General features: G+C 40.1%; 1 long non-coding RNA gene across 1 annotated transcript in view; it reads right to left on the bottom strand.

Moving 5' to 3' along the window:
• LOC133274046 (uncharacterized) overlaps nucleotides 1-9,373 on the bottom strand; it is a 112,387-nt gene extending 103,014 nt beyond the window's left edge. The window contains exons 1-2 of the long non-coding RNA XR_009745020.1: nucleotides 8,184-9,373; nucleotides 5,689-5,797 (exon numbers count right to left, since the gene is read on the bottom strand). This is a non-coding gene — a long non-coding RNA (uncharacterized LOC133274046). The remainder of the gene's footprint in view (nucleotides 1-5,688; nucleotides 5,798-8,183) is intronic.
• Between the last annotated feature and the right edge of the window lie 10,097 nt (nucleotides 9,374-19,470).

Genomic DNA, 19,470 nt, shown 5'->3' with positions numbered 1-19,470 from the left:
AAATTTCACATTTATGGCACTATCTAAGTGTAAAACAAAACGTTTTTTTCAGAGTTTACTTACATTTTATTTAAAGGCATCTAAATAAGCTGTCTGGGTTCTTTTGAAAAAAGAACTCTGTTAGTCCTAGAAAATAAACTAAAACCCACATTCTCAAACCCCCTATTTTTTAATATTAACTTAATCCAAATTTTAGCAAACCAATCTGTCTATTTAAAACAGAGTTACTGAATTTATCACCATTTAAACTTGTGTAAACACCATACAAAGTCATGGCAGCACTTGAGAATGGCAGCTTTTTACACAGAAGTAGCCTGCCACCCTTTACCAGCTTAGATGATTTTGTAGTGAGCTTCTTCTCAAATTAGTTCTACCTTTTTCTTCTGATAGAAAGAGATTTCAGCTTCCAGGGTTCCTCAGCTGACATGTTATGTATACATTATATATGCATATGTTTTTGCTGTTCATTTTGTAAGGAAAACTGAAACAAACCTAAGAACAGATGAATTCCCTGCAATTTGCAAACCTGGCATGAAGTGCTGTTAGAAATTTAAAGTATCCTTGCTCTGGGGAATTAATGTGAAAGTTTAAAGGAAAGAAACAGATTGGTAACCCTACCTCCATTATATTGCCACAAATAGAATCCAGATTCCCTTCCCCCCTCCTCCCTTTTATGTTTTTTTGACTGAACTGGTTAGATAGATGCTTGAACACGAAATGAGCACAGGAGAAATTATAACCTTGTAACTACTATAGTCCTGGCTGTTGGATTGAATCCTCAGGGTACCATTTAATATTCAGATGTGCTAAACTACATTTAAATAATTTTAGGATTGGGCTCTGCTACAAGCCAACAGATGTTGAGCAATTCAAAGTTAAGGATGACACTTCATCACCACTGTTCTTAACAAGGAGAAGGAAAAGCATGTAAATTAAGGATATAATTTCAGCCTTTCAAACAAGTTCTTCAGGGTTTATTGGTTTGTTACAACAGTAATGGTATTTTAAGCACAGTTATCTGTATGTTAAATGCCAAAACCCTTCTCTATATTCAGGCAATACTAAGTTTACAAAACTGAAAGCAAAGCAAGTGATAAAACTGAAGAGTCAGATTCCAGTGAACTGCTAAATAAATCACTGTAAAAATCCCACCATAATTTTGGGAGGGAAGTGGTAAGAAGAGTGCAATGGTGTGAACATCCAACATCATACTGAATGCAAATACAAAATGTAATACTTGACAAAAATTGAAAAAGAATGACACAAATATTACTCAGAAAGGGAACATAAAACATTGTGCAATCAATTCATTTGGCATAGATAGCTCTGTCTAAAGCCTCATTTTACAATTCTATATTTGTGATGTCAATACTCTAACAGCAGTAAGAGTCAGAAAGCATCAAAATTCCATGAACAGAATTAGTTCTGAGACAACAAGTGAGTTTTGGCAGTATTTTAAAACATGTAATTGAATAAACAGTTGTTTTCTCACATGCAGAGACTAGTTGTATGCCTGAAAATAATTTGATTTAATATAAATTATACAGTAAACAAGAAACTAAGTGGTACGAAGTTCTGAACATCTCCAGTATAGGGTTACAGCTGTAAACACTTTTGATGTGATTGCTGCTTTGATTTTTGCCACTCATTCCAGTTACGTAATTTATTAACCTCTGAGAAGCCCATGTGACCCTCCCAAATATTTTTATGGGAAAGAAAAGTGAGACACTTCCCAGTCATACTTGATCCTATTTAGAAGTTAAGAATGAAAAAAGCAAAACTATCTGAAATATAAGAAAATTTATCACTATGAACTCCAATTTTCAGGCTGTTCATTAACTGAATCACACCCATGACACAGGACTATAAAATATAAAATTAAAAATGAAATACAAAGAGATAATAAGACAAGCAATAAAAAAATAAACTCTTGAGACTGAATTAAAGACAGGGGCAAAAGGAAGTGGAATAAGAAGGAAAATGTTCCAGTTGAGGAAAGACTGAAGGGACAGTACCACAAATGTAGGATTCTATAGTACATTAAAAAAAAAAAAATCTTCAAAGAATCTGGAGAAGGTTAAAAATACAGAGGAAGTCTTTAAAATAATATGCATCCATATTAAAAAATACCTAAGAGACACAAGTATGTCTGAAACATACCTATCAAGACTAACAATTCAACCATAATTTGGCAGGGTTGTTTTACAAGTCCAATATACATTTTTCTGGAACTGTGCCTCTTATTTCAGCACCTTGTTTAAAAGAAACAATACTACACAAACTATTTAAATACTAGCTACTTTTAATATTAAAAATAATTAAAAAAGCTTTCCCTCTGTCTATGAAAGTTTTAACCTATGTAAAACCTATGGTTTTAACCGAATTTTTCTGTAAACTAGTATATTTCAAACAGTTACTTATTTAATTCCACAACAAACTCACTCAGAGATGCATAAATACCAGAACAATATACTAAGAAACACCCAAGCACCATGAGGAATGAAAAAAATAAACCCCAATACTCACTAGCTAGAAGTAGGCTGATATAAGCAGATAACTGTACCAGAGCTACTACTAAAATCACATCTGTAAGTCTTTACCAATTTAAAAGCCAATTTAAAGAGCTAGCTTGCGGTGTGTGGGAGAAAAGAAGCTTCTGTAAAAAAAACCAAAACAAACAACAAACAAATGCATGTGTTGGTAGTCTTTCCAGAAAAGGCAGTTTTCTTACCTTGCTATATTGGTTCAGAAATAACATGTAACATAAAACATTTAAACTTGTTAGTGATGGCGAATGTATTAAAGTTCTTCTGAAGAAAAATTCTTTAGGAAGAAATGAACCTTTTTTTAGTTTCACTGAATTCCTGTAATCAAATAATTTGAATCAGCAAGTGATAAGGATGAGTGAAGACAGCCTAGACTTCTTGATTCTAGAGAATGTGAACATTACACTTTCTGAAGTTAGCATACGAAACAGGTATCTGATAAGTCACAGAGAAAATCATTCATCAAACAGTCCAGGCTCAATGCTTCCAGAAATACACTTACAACTTACCAATATTGTGTTATTTTTATCTCACATAATTTGCATTTCCTTTTTTCCTTTTTTTTTTTTTTTTTAAATATGTGCTCCGCCACTTTCAGGGTACGAATCCTACTTTATGAATGAGCCTCATAACTTTTTTTTAATATCTTTTCTTGTATTTCGTTTTCTTTAGATTGTAATGTTTGAAATCAGTAGAGTTACACTGTCAAAGTTCATGTAAAAAAAAATTTAAAAAAAAAAAATCAAGATACATCTCAGACCATCTTGGCAGAAAGAGAAGATGCCTTTGATTTACCTTTTACAAAGTTAAGGCAGCTGAATAAATATATAAGTGAAGGAAACAAAATGAAAACAGCTGAACTAGAAGAGGTTAGATTTAGATTAAATATTAGGAAGAAGTTCTTTACTGTGAGGGTGGTGAGGCTGTGGAACAAGTTACCCAGAGAAGTCATGGATTTCCCTTGAAATGTTCAAGGCCAGGTTGGATGGCACTTTGAGCAACCTGATCTAGTAGGTGTACCCTGCCTATGGCAGGGAGTTGGAACTAAACGATCTTTAAGGTCCCTCCCAACACAAAACATTCTATGATTCTATGAATCCCATAGGTATCACTCTTTCTGTTGTGCTCAATTGCAAAAATTGTGGGAGGAGTGTAAAATACTGAATAAGTTAACATTTCTAATTAGAAATTAGAAATGTCAGAAATTATAAAAACTTAGAAGAAAAAAACACAGGGAAAAACATACTTCCTAATAGAACTTGTCTCTGTGTATTTCTTAAGCAGTTTTCTCCAAATTGATTGCAGAAAGATAAACAGCATTGAAACTATTATTTGCAACTCTTTCTTGAAAACCCAAATGTTTCCCTTCTCCCTAAAGGGCATTGGTCCCTGCAGCAGAATTTCAGAACTTGCCTTTAAATTGGAGGGGGACACAAGCATTCCTCATGTGCCAGACTGCATCAACTCCAGCTGCTTTTTCTTGAGTAATTTCACAGGATAAGCTTTCAGGCAAAGTACCAAATCCTTGACAGCTGTGGGAGCCCAGCTGCAGCCAGACAGAGGCCAGCAAGATTAGCCCTTTGTGGGAGGGGAGGATTTCTAATCTTCAGCCTCCTCTCACAGAGGCAACATGCATGACAGGAGATGCTTCCAGCCAGGCAGCATCTTCCCAGTCTCTCTGATATCCTGAAGTTAATGCAGAGGGTGTTTTCTTACCCTGAAGCAATTTACTGACACATTCGTGCTGACACATTCGTAGGGACTGCTGTGGGTTTTGTTTTGTTTAGCGTCTTGCTAATGAAGTGTTTGCTTGTGTATGTGCAAGCACTCTGCAGAAGAAACCTCCAATTTATCATGCTTGTGTTGACATTGCCTCATCTGCAACCTAAACACAAGCAGAGACTGCACAGAAATCTTACGGGTGGTTAAGTGTTTAATACTATATCTAGCACATAAAAGCCTTGTTTAGGGGGCATGTATCTCTCCAAATCACCTGCTGATTAGGACAGTTGCACAGCAGAGCAATGTTCTTAGTCCTATAGCTTTGTGAAGAGTATAAAGAAAAATTGAAAATATTCAATAACTTGAAGAACATAAAGCAGATTTTTGTGAAAAGTCTGTTTGTTTTTTTTTTTTTTTAAGAGGCGGATTATTCAGTATATCTACATGTAGTGGGCTTGAGCTTGTTGGAAAATTTGCTCCTGTATAGGAGAAGGAGGCAATGTAACTGATGAACAGAGCTGCTGCTGCCACTCAGGAGAAATAAAGTGAAAAGGAAAAGGAAACAGAAATCAATTTCCCTTATCACTCTCCAGCTGCACATTGTGTTTCTGTCTGCCATGCGTATATAGGCAAATCTTTGTATTATCTTTCCTCATGTGAATAGTCCCACTGAAGCATTTATGAAAAGGAAGATGTATATGGCTCATCAAAGACTATGACCCTGTGGATAAATCTGTGCACCTCTGTGAATAAGTCCTTGCTGTGCTCCTCCTGTGTACATCTGCTCCAGAACACACGGGTTCACAATTATCCCTTTACATCTGGGAGCTTTTCTACTTCCATTAGAATCTAACTGGGGACAAAGCAGACTTTTAAAATGGTTCTCATGTCCCTGACACCTAAGGCTTTCCATGGTACTTGTAGAAGGTCCACAAAATTTACGGTGTTGCACAGGCCACTGTGAAAGGGATGTCCAGATATTACTCCAACCACTAGCTACTGTAAGACCTTCCAGCTTTATATAGAATACATTTACTTCCTGCTGCCAGCAGAAAGAAAAACAAAACAACAACAACCAAACAAAAAACAACCAACAGTGAAGGATCTTTTCATCAAGAGGGGACCCCACAGGTCTGATACTCTGAATTCTCCAGGGGAAGTGGTTTTTGGGTCAAAGTGGCCTGGAGAAAGTTGTTCATCAAAGGGAAAAAAAAAAAAAAAAAAAGTAGCTTTTTCTTCTCTGTCAGAGCTCAAAGTGATTCTCTGGCAGAAAGATTGACCACTACTTTTGGAAATGTTCTCCAAATCTTGCTAAGTATACTGACCAAAGCCAGCAGCTTCCTTTAATGCTGGCTTTTATGAAATTGCAACCTTTGGGTCATCCTTCAGTTGGAAACTCCTTCATCCATTTATCCCTCACCTGCACTTTGGATTTAGAGAACATCAAGTCCAGGGGAAGCTGATTAGAAAAGCCCCTGGTTTGAATCCTGCCTCCCATGACCGTGGACATCAATGCCAGGAACTGCTCCCTGTTTGTGAAAAAAAAACAACCCATCAAAACAACAAAACAACCCACAGCTACAAGGCTGAATGGTGCAACACTTCTTCATTAACATGACAGAGCTGGTGGGCATTTTCAGAAGTGTGCTATCATGTCTACCCAACCCTTAGAGCTCATCAGCCTCATATATCTTATTTGCTGGTCCTCATCTAAGACATCTGCTATTTGTTGGCCACACCTATTCTACAGCACAGAAGCAAAGTGGTATGGATGCAATGGGGCACTATCCTATGCCTCAGCAACAGCTGTTGCCTTCCTTTGGTTGATCTCTGTCACCTACCTGCTTCTGTCCTTGCAGGAAATGGGCATCAGTGAAGCATAAACTGCTCCAAGTGGTGGTGTATCCTCCTACCTCACTCCTAGTTCTCCTAAGTATCAGCCTTTTACATATCTTTACCCAGTAAGCCACCAACATAAAAAATACTTTATAATAAAAGCATCCTATTTTATAGCTAATAGTGTGGGTTATGAAAAAAAAACAAACCAGACTTCTTGCATGGTGAAGATGCTCAACCAATATCAGAGAAGCTTTGACAGCTTACTGTAGCTAGGGATCTTTCCCCATCTCCTTCCCCAACCCCCAAATCTGTACTCATTCAATAAAGTGCCTTGGGATTTGGTATTGGAAGGTACCAGGAGAATGCCAGTCATCATTAGTATAATTATCAGACTTAGACATTCTGCATTATTTATTCCAAATATTTATTCATTATTGTGTCCCAGATTAATGTAAGCTACTTGAGGCAAATCTATTTCTTATGGACGTATTAGTGAGAGAACTTCTGAAGCAGAAACAAACAAACTTTGCAAAGCTCCTTCAAGGAATGAGAGAGGGAAGAGAGATGAGAGAAAAGAGAGTTTTAAGATGTTGATTGATCCTAAAGCTGTCAGCTTATATTACTGACAGTAAGCAAGCCTTTTCTGGGAGCACATATGTTGATCTAATACAGTTGGTCCATGATCTAATTTAATATGTTAGATCTCCTCTTGGTAGACAGTAAGTTTGTTTCCATTTGGGGGGAGAAAAATGAGGAAAAAAAATCATAGTTGAAAAGCTGTGTACTCACAACATTATAAATGCTTAAATTTATATACTATGGAATGTAAACTGGTGCAGCTTTGTTGGAACTGATGGCATGATAGCATTATTTTGATTTCTGTCTGTCAAAATCCAGTTTCGTATCAGTAGCCCAGAAAGTGGTATTGTGGTTTATAAAAGTTCTGTCTTATTTTTGCTACCGTTATTCTCAATTTGATATATTATTTTTAATACTAGCATTCCAATGACAGCAAGGGATGGGACGAAGGCATCCTATGTGCTGCACAGACGTATAGTGTAGCAAGTGACAGACAAGATACACTTTGACCAAGAGGCAAATACTAGAATTATCTGAAACAGACCACTGGTGCAATCTGAAATGGAGGCAAAATAAGCTAGGCTGTTTGCTCAGCTTCATAGGCTCATCAATAGTGGAGGCAGCTGAGATTTCTGAGGTTTTGTGAGTTAATACATGGCAGATTTATTATAAAAAAGGATCTTGATAATTACTTTTCCTCTGTGCGTATACATTTTTAAAGTAAAATGCTTTGTAAAATAATAAATAAAATATACAGAGGGTGTGAAGATGTTGCAGTGTTAAGTTCCTGAACCCAGTATTTAATTCTGTCATGCTTTTTCCTCAGTGTTTTCCTATTATTGCATTTGTTTATAATGTCTTTTTTTACATTGTAGGCCCTTAGGGAAATGGGCAACCCTTCTGTTATGTGTCTTCACCTGGACCTGGGGAATAATGTCATACAAAACCCAAGAAAACTTGAGTTTATTTTGGTGTATTTCCTTTTTCAATTGTTTTGAATTTTCACACTTTTAAAAAGTTAGAAGGTTTTAAAAACAGTGGAATAACAAATATTGATTCATATATCCAAATGATTCCTCAGTATAAAGACAGCCTTTAAAGAGCTGCCTGACTTACTTCAGCTGCTTTTCTTGCAGTCTCAACATTTGAACTAAAAAGAGAATATGTGTCCATATTTGGCATCCCTTCCACATCACTGGATAGGAAAGATGGAATTTTAATCCTTCAGAAACATTTACTTGGCAGCTAAGCATAATGTGTCACTTCTATTAGAAATGATAACTCATACGGGCTTAGTCCTGCAGCCAGCTACTGCCAGGAGATGCAAACACTCATGAAAAGCAAAATTAGTGGGTTAGTGCCCTTCCAAGGAAAGTTCTCCTAATCCACAGGAACATAGCAACAACTGGGCAATGTCAACCTAGCAGTATATGTACCCCAGTATCCTCCCCCAACAGCAAACATTAAGGGTCAAATACGGAATTAGCACAAATCTACCGTGGTATTTTCTTAGAATACTCTGCCAGTTTTCAGTGATCTGCAGGCCAGGTTTTGTTGGAGTTTTTTTTAAATCCACTCAACAGTTGAGTATTACTAGGATCTTCATTTATGCCAAGGAAGAAGGAAAAAAGAGTTATTTCATCATGCCATAATTACACAGAAGTTTTCTTCTGACAGTCCATACAGGAGAAGGTGAGCAGCAGGCTAATTACATTCTGTTGGGAGATTTTATTTTTTAAGTTTTCTTTCTCTGTTTCTCTCCCTCCTTAATGTTGTCAACACCTTGCTGTTAGCTTAATGCAAACAAGATTTAAGTATTATGTATTTATGTTATTGCTGGCATAGTTCATGTCATGGGTAAAGACAAGTAATCAGTAGTCTACCAGCCAGCTAGAGGCAGAAGGGGCAGTGACAGAAGAGCGTTTCAGTTTTACAGCAAATGCAACTTAGAAACATTTTCAAAGGACTTTAAATGAGAACCAGACTGGTGCTTGCATGTAAATGACCAGTGTGTTTATCACAGCAGGAGACGGGCACGCTTGAGCACACTAACCAACCACAAATGGGTCCCATGGACACTGGTTGAAGCCTTCTCTTGTCCTAAAAGTGCAAAGCAGAAAGGTTCTGCCTTATCTCTTTTAACCCAAATCATTTATAAGAAAGAGTGAGGAAGAAAGAGGTTATGACTGAAGGAATTAATGAGCTGACCACAGCTTCTTACTGAAATTTTTAGTTCTGAAAACTGATACACAGTGAGAATAAATGATAGCCTTATACTATTACAGCCAAGGATGAAAATCAGCTCTTCCTTTTTAATGCCCTTATCCCCTCCCTGCCTGTCTGGAACCATTGCTTGCAAAGGTTGATTCTCTCCAAATATAAAAAAATGCCACCTGCTTGAACTTAAGGCTTAACTCCAGGAAGAAAGAATAAATAGAAAGTTTAAGTTGTCTTTTGTTTACTTGAAAGAGTATGTGTGGGAAACCACTTTCTGTTAGTACTTTTGATTTTGATAAAAAATGATGTTGACAAGGAGCAGAATGATTGAAGTGCAACCCTAAACAGTTGTGCTGATGACATGAGCTCTTAGCATCATGCGCACTCAATGCAAATGACTACATATATGGAACTAGGGAGGAAGAAGGAAGCCAGGAGATCTGCAACTGGAAAGAAGTGAGAAGTTTACTTGATGAGCAATGATTTTACCTAATACCTACATTATCTTTTGAATAAATATTTTTCTTATTTGAAAAGTGCAGGCTTCATATGGAAAAAATGAGGAAGAAAAAAGCAGCTTAAATATTTTTTACATTGCAAAATTGTTTGGATTTCAATTCAGAACAACATTTCAAGATTTTCATTTGATACTATGTTCTATGAAGAGGCTATCCTGATTCATGTCTGCAGGATGAATACAACCCATATTATTTCAACTTTCTATAAACAGTGTTAGATTCTGGCTCTAGTAACCTTCCTGGAACACAGGACAGCATCATCACATAGATTAATATTGGTCAAATGGGTATTCATTGTATTAAATATCTTTTCTAGTCCTGCAAATACTCTGTGATTAGTCATGGAATAATTTCGGTTGGAAAAGACTCTTAACATCTAGTACAACTGTAAACCTAACACTGGCAGGTGAGCCACCAAACAGTATCACAGTATCACAGTATCACAGTATGTTAGAGATTGGAAGGGACCTCGAAAGATCATCTAGTCCAATCCCCCTGCTGGAGCAGGAACACCTAGATAATGTTACACAGGAATGCGTCCAGGCGGGTTTTGAATGTCTCCGGGGAAGGAGACTCCACAACCTCCCTGGGCAGCCTGTTCCAGTGTTCCGTCACCCTCACTGAGAAGAAGTTTCTTCTCAAGTTTAAGTGGAACCTCTTGTGTTCCAGTTTGTACCCATTACCCCTTGTCCTATCATTGTTTGCCACTGAGTAGAGCCTGGCTCCGTCCTCGTGACACTCCCCCTTTATATATTTATAGACACTGATAAGGTCACCCCTCAGTCTCCTCTTCTCCAAACTATAGAGACCCAGCTCCCTCAGTCTTTCCTCATAAGGGAGATGCTCCACTCCCTTAATCATCTTAGTTGCCCTGCGCTGGACTCTCTCCAGCAGCTCCCTGTCCTTCTTGAACTGAGGGGCCCAGAACTGGACACAATACTCCAGATGCGGTCTCACCAGGGCAGAGTAGAGGGGAAGGAGGACCTCTCTCGACCTACTAACCACCGCCCTTCTAATACACCCCAGGATGCCATTGGCCTTCTTAGCCACAAGGGCACAGTGTTGGCTCATGGTCATCCTGTCGTCCACTAGGACCCCCAGGTCCCTCTCCCCTACACTGCTCTCTAACAGGTCATTCCCCAACCTATACTGGAACCTGGGGTTGTTCCTGCCCAGATGCAGGACTCTACACTTTCCCTTGTTATATTTCATCAAGTTACTCCCTGCCCAACTCTCCAGCCTATCCAGGTCTCGCTGGATGGCAGCACAGCCTTCTGGCGTATCAGCCACTCCTCCCAGCTTAGTGTCATCAGCAAACTTGCTGATAGTACACTCAATTCCCTCATCTAAATCATTGATGAATATATTAAATAATACCGGTCCCAGTACTGACCCTTGAGGCACTCCACTAGTCACAGGCCTCCAACTAGACTCAGCCCCATAGACTACAACTCTCTGGCTTCTCTCCTTCAGCCAGTTCGCAGTCCACCTCACTACCTGATCATCCAGTCCACACTTCCTCATTTTAGCCGTGAGGATGCTGTGGGAGACTGTGTCAAATGCTTTGCTGAAGTCAAGGTAGACCACATCCACCGCTCTGCCATCATCCATCCACTGTGTTATTTCCTCATAAAAGGCTAAGAGATTGGTCAAACATGATTTCCCCCTGGTGAAGCCATGTTGACTGCCCCTCATAACCTTCTTATCCTTGATATGCCTTAAGATGGTACCAAGGATAAGGTGTTCCATCACTTTCCCAGGGATGGAGGTGAGGCTGACCGGCCTATAGTTACCCGGGTTCTCCTTCTTGCCCTTTTTGAAGACTGGAGTGACATTTGCTTTCCTCCAGTCCTCAGGCACCTCTCCCGTTTCCCAAGACTTGGTAAAGATGATGGAGAGTGGTCTAGCAATGACTTCCGCCAGTTCCCTCAGCATCCACGGGTGCATCCCATCTGGACCCATGGATTGATGGATGTCCAGATTGCTCAACTGGTCTCTAACCCATTCCTCGTCGACTAAGGCAAACCGCTCCGTCGACCTGACTTCATCTAAGGTCTCAGGGGTACAGGGCTCTTCAGGACTGCCCGCAGCAGAGTAGACAGAGACAAAGAAGGCATTCAGTAACTCTGCCATCTCTTTATCTTCTGTCACCAGGGCACCCATCCCGTTCATCAGTGGGCCTACATTGCCTCTGGTGTTAGTTTTGTCTGCCATGTATTTAAAAAAGCTCTTTTTGCTGTCCTTGACCCTTCTTGCCAGGTTTAATTCTAAGGATGCCTTAGTCCTCCTAGCTGCCTTCCTACATCCTCTAGCAGCAGCCTTATATTCCTCCCAAGTGGCCAGCCCCTCCTTCCATGACCTGTAAACTCTCCTCTTCCACTTGAGCATACCCAGCAATTCCCTATTTAGCCACGCAGGTCTCTTGGCCCTCCTCCTTGACTTCCTACGTGTCGGGATGCTCCGATCTTGAGCACGGAAAAAGTAGTCCTTGAATGTCAACCAACTATCTTGGGCCCCTTTACCTTCAAGCAGCCCTGCCCATGGGATTTCCCCTAGCAATTGCTTGAAAAGGCCAAAGTTTGCCCTGCTAAAGTCCAGGGTTGCAATTCTACTTGGTATTCTACTAGTCCTGCCACACAAGATCCTGAACTCCACCATCTCGTGGTCGCTGCAACCAAGGCAGCCCTCAACCCTTACTGCTTCAACCAGATCCTCCTTGTTAGTGAGGATGAGATCCAGCAGCGCTCCTCTCCTGGTCGGCTCATCCACCATTTGCAGGAGGAAGTTATCATCCATACACTGGAGGAACCTCCTGGACTGCGGCTGGGTTGCCGAGTGGTCCTTCCAGCAAACATCAGGGAAGTTAAAATCCCCCACAACGACCACGGCCTGTGACTGTGAGGCCGCTCTCAGCTGCCTGTAGAAGGCCTCGTCAACTTCCTCACCCTGATCCGGTGGTCTGTAACAGACACCTACAACAGTATCCCCCCTGCCAGCCTGCCCCTTAATTCTCACCCACAGACTCTCAACTCGCTCATCATCTGTCCCTGGACAGAACTCGGTGCACTGTAGTTCCTCCCGCACATAAAGAGCAACCCCACCACCCCGCCTGGCTGGCCTGTCTTTCCTGAAAAGGACATAGCCTTCCATGACTATATTCCAGTCATGTGAGCTGTCCCACCACGTCTCTGTAATTGCCACCAGATCATAATCTCCTGACTTAACACAGGTTTCCAACTCCTCCTGCTTATTTCCCATGCTGCGCGCATTGGTGTACAGGCATTTCAGGGAGCGAGCTGAGCACACCGATTTCACCCTAGGATTGTAGGAGGCCTCCCAGTCTTCATTAATTCTGGAGCGCTGCCCCACTGGGGCAAGCCCAGCTACAACCCCATCCCCCTTCGAATCTAGTTTAAAGCTCTCCAAATGAGCCCTGCTAATTCGTGCCCCATGTCCCTAAGTGCCACACCTTCATGTCTTTTAAATACCCCCAAAGATAGTGAATCAAACCACTTCACTGGGAAGCCTGAGAGTTAAAGCCACATCTGAAACTTAATTCAGAAACACATACTTAACTTTATACCCTATCCTATATGTATGCTGGAAACAGCTGATGGAGTACCTCATTCTGTCATCTTTTGATGGTGGAACTTCAGAGCCATGAAGCCAAATCTGTGTCTCTGAGACTTTCATGCCATAGATCCTTGGCTTGTTTCTGATTGGAAAATGTATTTAGCAGTTGTTATAGCCACACTATGGAAAGCTCTACTTTTGTAAATCTCCTGTAAGACATCACAAAACACAGAGGAAAAAAAAACAGGGCAAACAAAACTGAAGAAAGAGACAGAAGAAAGAAGGAACAACTTGCCCAGAGTTGTACAACATCACTTTCCAAAGTAGTGATAAAGCAGGTTAAGGATTTATTCTCCAAATTCTTTAATGTTGGGTATCCCATCTGTTTTCATTCCATCTCCTTTAAAGAAAAAATTCTGGCTGATCTGAAAATGCTCACAAGTCCCATCTTTTCACTTCTATCCTTTCACTCATATTTGAATAGCTCAGCTCTCTCACCTCTTCTTTTTCTTTTTTTTTTCCCTAACATTACACTTCAGTTTCAATTATGAAATCCTCAATCTGATTTTTCTGTGCTGGCAGAAATATTCAAATGTCTTGTCCCAAGTTAAGCCCATATTGGAAAATGAAGAACGGAAATAATGGGGGGAAAAAAAGAAAAAAAAAAAAAAAAAAAAGAAAAGAACCCAGAAACCCTAAGCAACTCAAATGGTTGAGAAATGTTTCTTTGAGGCGGAAGTGCCATTGCATGGCAGAAAGCACAGTGGTGCAGAACAAAACCAACAATTTTTTTGGCACTAACAAGGGGCAGAAAAGTCTCCAGACAAAGCTGAGGAGTAGAGACTGATCGCTGGTGGGAAGCTGATGTACAGCTGTGCTGAAGAGCTAAGTGAAGTAACTAATAGGAACTACTTACTGCGCCTACCAAGATCTTAAGCAGTGCTACAGAGTCATCAGCACCAGTTCACTAGCTCTTTATTTATGTACCTATAAGCAGAGCACGGTATTGTCAGTTTAACACAAACAGAGGAAATTTGCAATTATTCAAGATCTAGTTCTTAAAATACTATCAACTGAAACTGGAGGTGGGACCATCTGGACATTTCCAGAGGAAAAACCATGATGACCTGTGACCATTCTCTGCATTTTAAACTCATCAGTAGTAAGACACAGTAGAATAGTATTAAAAAGTAGTGTATATGTCAGACCAATTTCAGTAATTCTTCAATGGCATAAAAGGCACCTTTCTAATTAAAATAGAAGTGACAATGTCCAAGGCTTTCAGACACACTTTGGATCTCTCTATATCAAACTTTCTCAATGCATTGAAGCTGCTAAGTCAGCAAAAACAATGTAATATTTCATTCACTATGTTTTAATTCTGCTGAAAAAACTATTCAATTCTCCTTTAAGATTTTGAGATTCTCTTGCATGAATCTCTCAGCAGTAAAAATCATTGTATTCAAAAGGAAAATAGCATGTCTCTGATACATATCAGAAAAGGCCCTTGGTTACAGCAATGTGCTTTATTTATTTATTTTATAAATACACTGAGAAGCATTCATATCATAAAACAAAGCATGGCAACAAACTATGGATATTCCCCTAGATGGGTCATTCCTCCTACCACTTGAGTCTGATGCTCTGTAAGCTGTCATTTTCAAATGTCCATATCAGTTCATCTATCTAGAATTCAAGCCCTCACATTACGCAACTTCTGCCCACCTGAATCCATGCTCCTCGTCTTTCTGAAATTTAGATTTCAGCTCTTACCTGAATGGCAAACTTCTTTAAAATGTTATTTCACACATTGCAAAGTTTCCTCTTGTCCATTGCCTTCTCCCTTTCACTAACAAAGCTGTTTTGAATCAAGATAGGTATGATACATACGACAAGACTTAAGTAGAGTGTACATTTCATTAGCTTCATAGGGACTTTCAGGTAGACAAATTCTGGATGATATATGATACCCAGGTTGTTTCTCTGAACACAGTGGGGGAAGGGACGTATCATACGTATTACAAGTGTCTCCCAGAAACTCTTTTCCAACGGTGCTCAAGGCCAGGTTGGACAGAGCCTTGGGAGACATGGTTTAGTGTGAGGTGTCCCTGCCCATGGCAGGGGGGTTGGGAACTAGATGATCTTAAGGTCCTTTCCAACCCTAACTATTCTATGATTCTATGATTCTAACCTGGTCTAGTGAAAGGTGTCCCTGTCCACAGCAGGGGATTGGAAGTAGATGATCTTGAAATTCCCTTCCAACCCAAACCATTCTATGACTCTATAACTCTATTGATATACACTTAAAAAAAACCAAAAACAACCAAACAAACAAAAAAACAAAAAAAACACATAAGCACAAAAAGCTTCTGCTTTCAAACTCCAAGACTTAGAATGAAGCATCTTCCTAAAGTAAATGAACTAAAAGAGGTGGAAAAGAAAAAGAAAAAGAAAACCTCTGATATAAAAATACTTTTCCTTGACAAGTGCTTTCTTAATTGCCCCAAAGAAGAAAAACCTAGGAATAATTTTTTTTTCCTGTTGTGTTGGCAAGACTATTGAATGTTACGTAAAGCAGTGCTGCAGGTTAAAGACTGAGGTTATTTGTGTCAAAAATGTTCTAACCTTGTGCTGCTGCTGCTTTGAAAACCAAAACCAGTTTTAACAAGCACCTTTCTCCTGTGGAAATCTGATTTTTTTCTTGATATTCTGGGTCAGGGAGCAAAAACATTAGGAGGTCAAAGCCCCCAAACAAAGGAAACAAGGGGGAGGAGAAAGAAAGAAAAATAACACAAGCAGTGTTAGAGTCTTGATGCCTTCTAACCTATGTTTATATTTTATTCAACAAACACAACAAATACTTAGTAGGAAACTATAATTTGTAAACAGAGATAAGGTGCCCAGAGGACTGTTTACAAACAAAATATGAAAATTCTTATTACAGTCCCCAAAATGAGCAGTTATCTTTTCATAAATTATATAATTAAATTTGAAAATGCTCTGTTTTGTTTTTTTCTTATGCTGGTTTTGCGTGGTCCTGCTGCTTGGCTTCATCCGTAAGTGATGAAACGGATTTGTTTCCATCAGTCACTGAGAAGCTGCACCATTTCATGCTAAGAAGTGTCTCTAATTTAATCCTCTTTAGAGTTCTTTAAAACAGGCTTTAATTGTAAAAGTTATGAAAAAAGTTGTTTGTTGGTCCTTCCTCACGAGTGAAGTGCGTCATAGTCAAATACCTCTTTCAAATGCTGTGCTAAAAAATAAAGTTGACAGCAACTGGCAGCTCCTGGTTTCAAACCCTTGCTCTTTGCACAGAGCAGAGAGCTTGTGGTCTCCTGTCTTGCCCTTCCCCATTCAGGGGGAACCTTTTGGGAAGGGGGAGCCACCCTGTGCTCTTTCAGTGCAGTAGCACAGCAGACACTGTGACAGAAATGATAAGATCTCACAGCAGAGGAATGGGAAGATTTATAGCTGCTGGTGTCTCTGAACACACCATGATGACCAACACATGCTGGCCAAAAACCCACAGGATGATGCCAGATTTTACAAGCTTTTCCTGTTTGCAGCCTGCAGGTCTCAGTCTAATCTTTCCACTGGTTGTTTATGGTGAGTATGTATTAACATCACCAATAATGTAGCAGAATCTTTAACACCAAGCACTTGGACTTTGTGGCACGGCGGCATTCAACCCAGTATGTACACATCTTCCACACACACAGCAAATGAAGGTTGAGGTTGAGATGTTTATAAATCATTTTTGTTCCATTAATTCATGGGGCTACTCCTGAGGGATACAGGGCTTATATTTATGTATGCTGTGTGTGCTTAAGAACTGACTAGCTACTAGGAAGGGCAAGAGGCAGGCCAAAATTAGAAATGCCAAGCTAAGCCCCAGAAATCCTTCAAATCTAGACCACCATGCTTCTTTCCTCTTTCAGGCAGGGATAAAGCTGTTTGCAACACTTCACTGGAGCTGGCATCGCGTTCCTGAGCAGAGCCGAAGAACGTAGCCAGGCTGCGAAGCATATTGAGCATGAGCTAAGAGCAGATCATATGGATCATTGCCTCTTTAGACCTTAAGGATCTACCCCTTCTCCCCAGGAACTATCACACAGTATTTCATGCACTACCAGCTGGGGAACATGAGCAGCAGCTGTTCATTTTGGTGAAATCCAGATGGACAGCACTGCTTGTGCAAGGCTGGGATACTGGGACTCCAGCTTGGCCTTGGAGTGGGACTTCTAAATGTCCGATATGCAATTCCAAATGTGCAATTAAAAAAAAAACAACAAAACCAAAAAAACATAAGTGACTGAAAGCATAAGTGTATACCTGATCTGGGACCTGTTGCAAGGATGATTTATCCTATGATTCTGTGACAGTCATGAGGCACTTTGTCTAATCATTGGCCATGACAACTTTGAGTTCTGTCATTCAAACTCTGTTCAAGGTGTTAGGGACATATTTCAGTAGCTCCCAGACTGTCTGTCAATGCTTCCAACAAAAGCAGAATGTTTCCAACAAATTATATTGGTGGGAATCAAAAACTGTTTGGAGCAAATCATGCCTCAGGCACTGCAGGGTGTTCCTCAGGTGTGTAAAGACAATCTGAAAGCCATATGGAAATGGTAACCCGGTCCTCTATGCACAGGGAACTTGAAATTCCTGTCAATTCTTTCCCTGACTTAATGTTGAAGCAAGAATATCAATATCTTTGATTGGTTCCTGTGTTCTGAGGGCTTCTGGTATGCAAGAAATACCTTGAGTGCATGGGTAGTGATCTATTGCAAGAGGTAACAAAATAAAAATTAAAAAAAAAGTATTAGAACTGAAGTGCACTTAGTAGCTTGCAGCCAACTCCATCACTTATATCAGGTTATGGCCTTTAGTAACATTCTGAATTTCAGAAAGCTTCTAATGTGCACATCCATTGTCTTGCAACAAGTTAAGTTTCTTGTCTACCTGCTTGTTACATCTGTCAATCATGTGTGAAAACCAATGCTAGAAAGTAATCTGATGATGTTGTTACGTTAAATAGCAGTGATAAGGATGAACTTTAAGGCCCAAAGGACTTTGGTGGCAGCAAACCATCCACAGCTTGGATTCCAGCATTTCCTGTCAAGCTAACTTTCATTAAGTTTTTACCACCAGAAGAAAAGAAGAGAACCCAAACAAAATAGAAAGAAACTGATATTAAAATGTGAACTTCTGACAAGAGTCAAAGCAAGTATCCACTTGCACACAGGACATTTTCATAATCTTTGCCAGATGGCAACCCAGAACCATGTAACCGCTTGCTCACTCCCCTGTTTCCTCCCCCCAGCTCCCAGAGAGATGGGGAGGAAAATTGAAAGAATGTAACCCCACGGGTTGAGATAAGAGCAGTCCAGTAACTAAGGTATAACACAAATCACTGCTGCTACCACCAATAATGATAAGGGAAATAACAAGTGAAGAGAATACAACCGCTCGCTGACCCGAGCAATGATCTAGCCCTTCCAAGTAACTGCCCCCAGTTTATATACTGGGCATGATGTTCTGTCGTATGGAATACCTCTTTGGTCAGTTTGGGTCAGGTGTCCTGTCTCTGCTTCCTCCCGGCTTCCCCTCCTCCCTGGCAGAGCATGAGACTCAGGAAGTCCTTGGTCAGAATAAACATTACTGAGCAGCAACTAAAAACACTGGTGTTATCAGCGCTGTTCCCAGGCTGAAAGTCAAAAACACAGCACTGCACCAGCTACTAAGGAGAAAAAAATATCTGCTACTGCTGAATCCAGGACAATCTTGCAGGGAGAGTAGAGGAATTTAAGCAGAGGATGTAATTCTCCATTTTCTATGCCCTCTTGACTCTTGTTCATATTCCTAGAAAAACAAGCTGGCTGTGTACCTACACAGAGTTTTATATCCAGAGGGCTGAGCCATGCAGGTGCCTTTAAAATCTCCTGTCACACTGGGAGTACTGCACCTCAGCTGGCAAAGGATTTCAGAAAAACACTTTGGCTAGGCCATGGGAAGGAATAACTTTACATAGGCTCTTCCCTACGCTTATCTGAGTCACTGGTAACAATTTGACTTCACAGGAAGGGGAGACAAGAGGAAAAGAAGCTCATGTTCTAAAGTGTGATTTTGCCCATCCAACTCCTAACATAAATACTTCTACCAACAGCTATACCTAAGGCCATCTCAACAAACAGATGACAACTTCAGCTGGAAACAAACTGAACCAACTTATCAGTGGAGTCATTCTTGATTTAAACCTGTAAAGAGTATTTCCCAATACAACACTTACCTTACTTTGTAAGGAAGGCAGAATAATGTTGTATAGTAATAATAATAGAAACATAGATGTGGAGAAGTGGGCAGTTGGAGAAGAGAGCCCAAGACTCAAAGATGCTGACCGCTGGACTGTGATGGCGCACACTCACACTGCATCCTGCTCCATAGAGAGTCTGGCTATGCTGGAGACCAGAGCTGCA

Source organism: Pezoporus flaviventris, unplaced genomic scaffold, assembly GCF_033815535.1.
Source record: "Pezoporus flaviventris isolate CSIRO_AGI_PZ_B2104156 unplaced genomic scaffold, CSIRO_AGI_Pfla_v1 ptg000001l, whole genome shotgun sequence".
Classification (NCBI taxonomy): Eukaryota; Metazoa; Chordata; class Aves; order Psittaciformes; family Psittacidae; genus Pezoporus; species Pezoporus flaviventris.
The sequence above is the reverse complement of the archived record's forward strand: the minus strand, read 5'-3'. Positions and strand labels throughout refer to the sequence as shown.